Genomic DNA, 6,000 nt, shown 5'->3' with positions numbered 1-6,000 from the left:
GGCGGGAGCCCTTGGAGAGAGCGCGCAACCCCGTCACAAGGTGTGGCCGAAAGCCTGACCGGCCGACGAGGGCACGACTTGCGTGGTGGTGGTGCCTGGGGAAGGGCGAACTCTCGCCGCCGCACGGCCCTCGCCTCCCCCAACCCGTGTCGCCTCTTTACTTCAGACGGGCGCGCGCTGGGCTGGCTCAGACGAACCGAGGAGGCGGATAGGCGCACAAGAGCGCGCCTTGCTGGCTTGGCTTTGCGCGAGAATCAGCGGGTTTTCCCCGCTCCAGCCGAGGAAGAGTGCGCGTTCCATCCACACGGCATCCCGGCTCTGCAACCAGAAGCTGTGGCTACCCGTGAGTAGCATATCTCTTAGCATTTGGTTGTGGGGAGTGTGTGTGTGGGGGGGAGGATTTGTCCGCGCTCCTATCCAGCAGTAGTTTTTGTATGAGCTGTGTGGAGGCGGTGTTTGCTGTCATTCCTCCCCGCCCGCTTTAGCTCTGCACCCGGTCGGTTCGGTCGGTTCTTAAAAGACCCCGGGAGACCCGGGGCTGGGCGAGCTAATCTTCCCTGGCGGCTCCCCATGGCAACCGACAGCCGCCGTTTTATGGAGACAGATTCCCGCCTCGGATCCTCGAGAAGCCAGGCGGTAAGGAGGGAGGGAGGGAGGGAGAGAAGGAGGTTTCCAAGTTCGCCCTGCTTTCCACCTGCTTTTTATTTTATTTTATTTTTATTTTTTCCACGATGCCGAAAACATAGGCAGCGGGCGAATTATGGTCACCTATCCTATTCCGGGATGGGTCTTCAAGGGAAACTGGAAAGGTCCCGGGGCAAGTCCGGTCCTGTGCAAAAATCTCCAGGCTTGGAGGGATGCGATAGCCGAGAAGGAAGAAACCGAGACATGTCTTTCTCTCTTTCTTGCCACACTGTCTCTGCCCTGCCTCCTGCCGTTTGCATTCTCCTTTTTGGTTTACGGTCTGAGGTGTTTTGGAGGATGGTACAAGGTATTGAATCTGTGGTTTTGCAATCGGGTCTTGCAGCTGTTGCAACTGGAGCTGGTGTCATCTCAAGGCCTGGCGTTTCTGTCATGAGCTGGAGTCCTAATGGTATAATCTTCCTCTTCCTTTCTCTTGCTGTGTGGGTGTGCCTCAGTTGTGCACATCCATATTCACTGTGTCTGACAGCCAGGCGTGGTACAATAGCAATATCAGCATCGCCCTTTTCAGCATTCAGGGCTGGGCTCAAGTTTGGGTGTCTGGCTCAACCTGTTCCGGCACAGCCCCTGAAATGCTACAGGTGGGAGTTCTTTTTTGAGCAAACGGCTGCTGTTCTTTCATGCATTAATACCCTATGGTGACAAAATAATAGCAGGGGAAATGTGCTGGTTGCAGTTGAAAGTGGGAGTCTGGAATTGGGTGGTGCCTTGTTGTTCCTTTGTAGCTGACATATCCTTTCCTCTCTCCTCTTTACAAAAATTATCCATTGTTTAAATGGTTGAAAACCCTCCCCAGTTTTGCTTTTTAGCAAATAGCCAAATCCATATCTAGAGTAATCTAGATTGATGGTGATAGAGGGCCAATTAAATCAGCATGCACTCACTGAAAAATTCTTTGATTTTCTTTAACTTCTTTTGCTGACAAAAATGTATGTTCGATTTGGCTTCTTTGCAAATAGCGCAACCCAAATAACAGTCACAATCTTTCACATTCAAACCTACAGCCAGGTCAGGCATTTTCTGTTGTGGGAAGTCCCCGCCCCCTAATAATGAATTATTTTGAGCAATATTAAAAAGGCAGAGTATTATATTTTCCTAAATGAGAAATGGAGAGACATGCTTTTTTAGAGACAGGAAGCAGACTCATTCTTAATAGCTCCTCCCAAGCAGATATTTTGTGCCCATTATGAAAGACTGGGCCAGCCTATCTAAAAAACAAAAGACCATCAGATCCAGGATGATGGGACTATCCTTCAGGATATAATAAGATTAACCCACTATCATTTAGCAGAAGATTTAGAGTTCACTACACTGCACAATCTCCTAAGGGTTATCTCAGATATTGCATCATCCTCAGAGCAGTCCAAACTTCAATCAAACCTGGGAGCTCAGACAAACCCCTACATGGCCCTGTGGGAGTCTGACAACAGCCAATAAAATACATATTCTTGCACAGGAACAGGAAGCTCAATGCAAAGCCGGAAGAAGATATAAAAACTCTCACTCTCCATTTTGTCAGCTGCCCAGAACCCATGTGGTTCTGCTTCATCTTTCTAATCCTCCTCCATGTTTCCAGTGTCTTTCTCCCAGCTTGGAAGTAAATCAGATGGATATTTCTTCCCACGCTGTAATACATTAAAGCTTGCATGACCCAGCCTTCTGTGGAGCAAATGCGCACGCCCATTATGCTTCGGTTCATTTGAAGTATTGTTCAGTTTCAAACTTTGTTCACACATGTTCTTCTTTATGATCTTACATGAAAACAGTACCTTATACCCTTCACACTCAGCAAGGCACATTCGGCAAATTGTGATCTAACTCTGGTACATATCAAACTTTATCAAATACTTTACCAATACATGGTACGTATATTCCTTGTTCCTTGCACAAAAGAATGATTACCATTTGCCAGGATTACATATTCCTGGGCATCTGATCCCAGACTAGGAAAAAGTTTTGGATTATTTACAATATGCTCACTTGCCCTACTGTCCAACAACTTTAGTTGTCTTTAGTGTCTTTGTTGTTTGCCTTCACCATTGAAATCTGTGTGACTTCTTTCTTCTGTCTCTTTCTGTGTTTTCTCTTTCCTTCTTGAATCTTTTAATCTTACTGGGCAATTTTTCCAGATATGCTGAGTGGATCCAGATACAAAGCAGCATTTCACTACACAAACTTTATCTCCCACGTTGTTATCTCTCTTGAAAACAGTTCCTTTCTGATTGAGGTGCAAATTACTATTGCGTCCTACTAGTCTTTTCTGTTCTTCCAAAAGTCTCCCGGTCAACATAGTTCATATTAAATTATGCTCATTCATGGATTCAAGGCTTGTTACTAACACGTCCCATGTATCACTAAGGGAACTAAGCACAACATGCACTCTGTGTTCTTCTGAAAATACAATTCCTCGCTTTTCTAATTCAAAGAAGGTTTTCCTCAAACTGGACACACCTCCTCCAGAATAGAGCCTTGCTCTGTAAAGTTTTCTGGTGAGAGTAGCTGGCTAGTGATTTTTCGTTTTGTTTTTGCACCTCCATATTGAGATCTGGAAGATTGCTTACAATTGTCTACACATCCTCCCTCTGCAGAAACCTCTCGCTCTTTTGGCTCCATGAGAGTTAATTCATCTCATTAAAATGAGCCACAGAAAATCCTCCTCCCATTCCTGTAACAGATAGCATTATGCTGCCTTTACAGGCCAGTAGACCTCAATTTCCCTAAGGCTCACAAAAAAACCTTTTACCTCAGAAAAATACTACTGATGCTTCAGGGCGCTTCTGGGCCCGTAATCTGTCAGGGAATTGCACGGCAGGTGTCCCAATGGAGTCAGAGACACTGACAAGAACTTGTGGTTTTATACTGTATAAATGAATATATTTACAGTAAATAAGTTAGGCGAACAGGAGAGTCATCAGGTAAATCAACACAGCAAGAACATCAGGAGGCAAATTACAGAGAGCACACACAGCACACGCAGCAAAAATACGGGAAACAAACTCCCCATTTATACTCAGCAACCAATCACAGCTCAGATTCCAACATGCAGTGGCCATCTCTCTTTAACCAATTAGATATAATGTGCGTTCTTACTTATTGTCCAACTCTTCAGCTGTTAAATACCCTAACACAATTTAAGCATACTGTGCTTCCCCCAAAATAAGCCCTACCCAAAAATATAAATCCTACCCCAAAAATAAGCCCCACAATCTTTTACATTCAAACCTACAGCCAGTCAGGCATTTTCTGTAATACATTAAAGCTTTCATGACCCAGCCTTCTGCGCAACAATTGTGCGCACCCTTTATGTTTGGTTCATTTAAAAGTATTGTTTGGACACTGCCACTGGTTTCCTTATAGTTCAAATCATATAAATTGTTCAGTTTCAAAACTTGTTCACACATCTTGTTATTGTTTATGATCTTACATGCACCCTTTGCAGAAATCACCTTATACCTTCACAATCAACAAGACATACTTAGATCATCAGCCCTGGGGTGTGTGTGACCAGAACAGGAGGCAGTGAGCATAAAGGGGCCAACAGTGTCCAGCAGCAGCCACAACCCTCTAGCCCCTTGGCTGGCACACTCCAGGATTGCATACTGCTTGCACCACAGGTCAGTCTGAGCACTGCAACCACTAGGCCAACTGTGCAAGCAGCAGGCGGAGGCAGAGGTGTGGGAAGAAACATGCAGTCCAACCCACCAGACAGGCCATGCAGTCACCTGCTCCATCACAGCCGTGGGCAAGCAAACTCAGACCGTGGGACAGAGTGGACACCTGACCACAGGAGTCTCATTCTGCGTGTGTAGCAGAGCTGGAGGAAGACGTTGGACAGTGGGGTCCGAGCGCACATAGCAGCAGCATGGCGCCCCCTCCCCCCGCCGCCGCCCTGTTGCTTACCTTGTCTTGTCTTATAATGGCAGCACCAGCAACAGGCAGAGGAAGAGGCACAGGGGAGGCATGCTATCTGGCTCCCTGGACGAACTGCACAGCTGCTTGTTCGTTATGGCCGCTGGCAAACAAAGATGGGATGGAGTGGGCGGGAGGTTGCCCATCTACCTGCCTACTCCGTCCCACTGTCTTTGTCCGTGGCCAGGATAGGGCAAGCGGCTACACGATGTGTCGGGTGGGCTGGATCGTGTGTTTTCCCCCGTACCTCTGCTTCTACCTGGTGCTTGGACAAACGGCCCAGCGGTTGCAACACTGTGATTCATCACATGTGGGTTGCGCAGACTCCAGAGTGTGCTGGCCAAGAGGATGCTGGGCTGCTGGTGCTGCTGGACACCATTGGCCCCCATGCTGTTGAGTTTGCACTGGAGGAGGATGCATGGTCGGGTTGATCAACCTCATGCCATGTTTCTCCCACATTTATCTAGCTTATTAAGAAGTAAGTTGTGGTCTACTTTATAAAATGTCTTGCTGTAGTCTAAATATATTATGTCTACAGCATTTTGCTGCTTTACTAAGATATGAAGCAGAATCAAGAAGGAGCATTGCTTTCTTACATTCAGATTTTTACATGTGGGAATTTAAAAAGAGAAAAGGATCAAGGAAAAATTTGAGTTACACATAAAGTGTAAGCCAGCATTTTCTTGATCCAGATGTATGCTATCATACATCTAAACCATACAACAAGATTGATTGTGATTAAGAAGTTTCACTAATGGTGGTTGAAAATTAAAATGCCATTAAGCAGACATTACTATCCATAGATAACTTATACCTTAAGGACTTTTGTGGATACTTGTCGCTATCAGTGTTTCAAAAGTTTTTATCTATCTATTTATTTTGTTTGTCAAGCATGTATGAGAAAACAAGTATAAGTATGAGCATAACTATAAAGTATAAACATGTATAAGTATATACATAATAAATGAGTACAAATAAATGGATAAATGAGAACAGTAGGACAGGGACATTATAAAGTATAAACATGTATAAGTATATACATAATAAATGAGTACAAATAAATGGATAAATGAGAACAGTAGGACAGGGACATTAGGCACGCTGGTGTGCTTATGCACACCTCCTTACAGACCTCTTAGGAATGGAGCGAGGTCCATGGTAGACAGTTTAAGGTTAAAGTTTTGGGGTTTTGAGGATGTAACAACACAGTCAGGTAGTGAGTTGCAACCATTGACCACTCTGTTGCTGAAGTCATATTATCTGTAATCAACTTTGGAGCGGTTTACTTTGAGTTTGTATCTATTATTTGCCCATGTATTATTGTGGTTGAAGCTGAAGTAGTCATGGACAGGTAGGACATTGAAGCAGACCATTTTGTGTACTAAGCTT

At 45.1% G+C, this 6,000-nt stretch overlaps 1 protein-coding gene across 16 annotated transcripts in view; it reads left to right on the top strand.

Moving 5' to 3' along the window:
- Nucleotides 1–247: 247 nt before the first annotated feature.
- Nucleotides 248–6,000, top strand: part of NRCAM (neuronal cell adhesion molecule) — a 154,055-nt gene continuing 148,302 nt past the window's right edge. For 14 of the 16 annotated variants that reach the window (XM_087933943.1, XM_087933942.1, XM_087933948.1 and 11 more), the window contains exon 1: nucleotides 248–343. The gene's annotated coding sequence lies outside the window, so the exon portion shown is untranslated. Of the gene's footprint in view, nucleotides 344–554; nucleotides 637–972; nucleotides 992–6,000 lie in introns of those variants that run through there. The other 2 variants (XM_087933937.1, XM_087933938.1) reach the window with 2 other exon arrangements.

This window comes from Pseudonaja textilis, chromosome 5 (assembly GCF_049901715.1).
Source record: "Pseudonaja textilis isolate UNSWEBS1 chromosome 5, rPseTex1.2, whole genome shotgun sequence".
NCBI classification, from domain to species: Eukaryota; Metazoa; Chordata; class Lepidosauria; order Squamata; family Elapidae; genus Pseudonaja; species Pseudonaja textilis.
This window is presented reverse-complemented; position numbering and strand designations above follow the sequence as displayed.